The sequence below is a fragment of the Canis lupus genome, chromosome 28 (genome assembly GCF_003254725.2).
Source record: "Canis lupus dingo isolate Sandy chromosome 28, ASM325472v2, whole genome shotgun sequence".
Lineage (NCBI taxonomy): Eukaryota > Metazoa > Chordata > Mammalia > Carnivora > Canidae > Canis > Canis lupus.
In genome coordinates, this window is record NC_064270.1 from 8,028,698 (window position 1) to 8,030,811 (window position 2,114).

Sequence of the window (2,114 nt, forward strand, 5' to 3'; positions counted from 1 at the left end):
CACTTCTTTGGGCTCACAGCATCTCCTAAGCAACTGATCATTCAAATGAAATCTCACCTGAATCTTAGTGTAGAAGTGGAGCTGTTCTGGTAAAAGTGTATTTATGGGAAGGAGAGGCAGGGAGAGGGAAAGATTAGGGAATTAGATGCAAAGCCCAAGAAATACAGTCTAAAAGCCACTAGCTTAAAGCATCTGTGCCCTATTTTGATACAAATGGCCTTGGAGGAACCACTTAGTGTCATTCATACACTGTATCCCATCAGATAACTTCCTACTAGTGGAGACAGGGAGATAGAATAGCAATCCCACATCGAAGGGCCCTGTTGACACATGGCCAGGTGGGAAGAAGAGAAGGAATACAACAACGGATGAAAACCAACTTTACATTCTGCTTCAGGTTTAGTCTGCCTGGGGAGGGAATTGAATTTTGCTGCTGCTAATATAGTGCTTTTTGAACGCTGATGTTTAAAGCCAATACTTTAAAGTATTCCTTGTATTTCATCAAGTGCCATGAGATTCGGGGTTTTAGGGACCAGGGAGAGTGATGGAAACCAGACACCAAGCTCCCCAAATTCCTGGGAACAGGCAGATACAAGAGATGAGAGTGTGGGCCGCTGGACAGTGACAAGGCTTAGTGGGAGAAGACACTGGATGGGTCCTGATAAATTGGGAGAGATTAACTGAGGGGCTGCCCGCCTCCCATTACCCCCCTCTTCACCCCTTCCCTCTCTGCTTTACTCAGTTCATGTGGATCGAGCTCCTCCTGCAGCCAGCACTAGCACATGCTGGAGGATTTACAGTTCCTACTAAAGATCTCTTTCTTAATTCTTTTTGAATGCCCCTCTTAAAGAACAGTGGTATTTCCCACATTCAATCCTGAAAAAATTTATCTTTACTAAAAAAAAGGAGCAGTTAATTTTCTCATTTTCCTTGGCTTAAATCCTACCTCTGCTGTTGGGTGGCTTTATGATCTATTTATTTTACCTTTCTAGCTTCAGTTCCCTTACCTGAAAAATGGGCATAGTAACACCTACCTTGGGGCACATGGGTGGCTCAGTGGTTGAGCATCTGCCTTGGGCTCAGGTCATGATCCCAGGGTCCTGGGATTGAGTCCTGCATTGGGCTCCCTGCAGGGAGCCTGCTTCTCCCTCTGCCTTGCCTATGTCTCTGCCTCTCTTTCTGTGTCTTTCATGAATAAATAATCTTAAAAAAAAAAAAAAACCCACACCTACCTCATAGGGTTGTAATGAGAAATAAATGATAGAATGAAAAATATATAAACGGTTCTTAGCACAGGGCTCAATACCCACACAGGGCCCAGTGAAAGAGATCAGAGTATGCCACCCCAAAATATGCCACTTTGGAATAAAGTTTGTTTTGAGCTGAAAGGGGTTAGCTCTTTGCTCTTTCCCTTCCTGTTTAGATGCAGGGCACACATTTCCCTTTGTAAATATAATAGAAGTTTTCATTTGTAAATGTGACTACCTCTCCAGTACCAGGAAATGAACTACTCCCAGACAATTCTTACCTACATAACAAACCTTACTAAACAACTCTTTTTTTTAAGATTTTATTTATTTATTTATTTGAAGGAAAGAGCCAGAGCCAGAGAGAGAGAAAGAGCACTAGCAAGGGGAGGGACAGAGAGAGAGAGACGGAGAAGCAGGACCCCGGGATCAAGACCTGAGCTGAAGGCAGATGCTTAACTAACTGAGCCACCCAGGTGCCCTAAACAACTCTTATCTACCATATGTTTCCTAGTCACCTTTTCCTAACTCACTGACATTCCAGAAGCCCCAAGCCCATTTTCCTTTGTCTAGCTTCTTCTCCAGACAGTGCCACCCTCTGTTATGATGATATAGGAGTCCCAAATTCTAACACCTCCTTAAGTCATGTTTCTTTATGAATTCCTTGGCATAAGTATATAATTAAATCCTATTTTTTAAAAACTCTTGTTAATCTGCCTTTTGTCAGTTTAATTTGCTGGGCTCAGGTTGAGAACCTAAGAGAGTAGAAGAGAAAGATTCTCCTTCCCTAAGGAGAAAAGACACTTTTTTCTTGTTTCACATTATACTCTGTGTTCCCTGGTTTACCCTAGAAGCCATTTCTCAGAA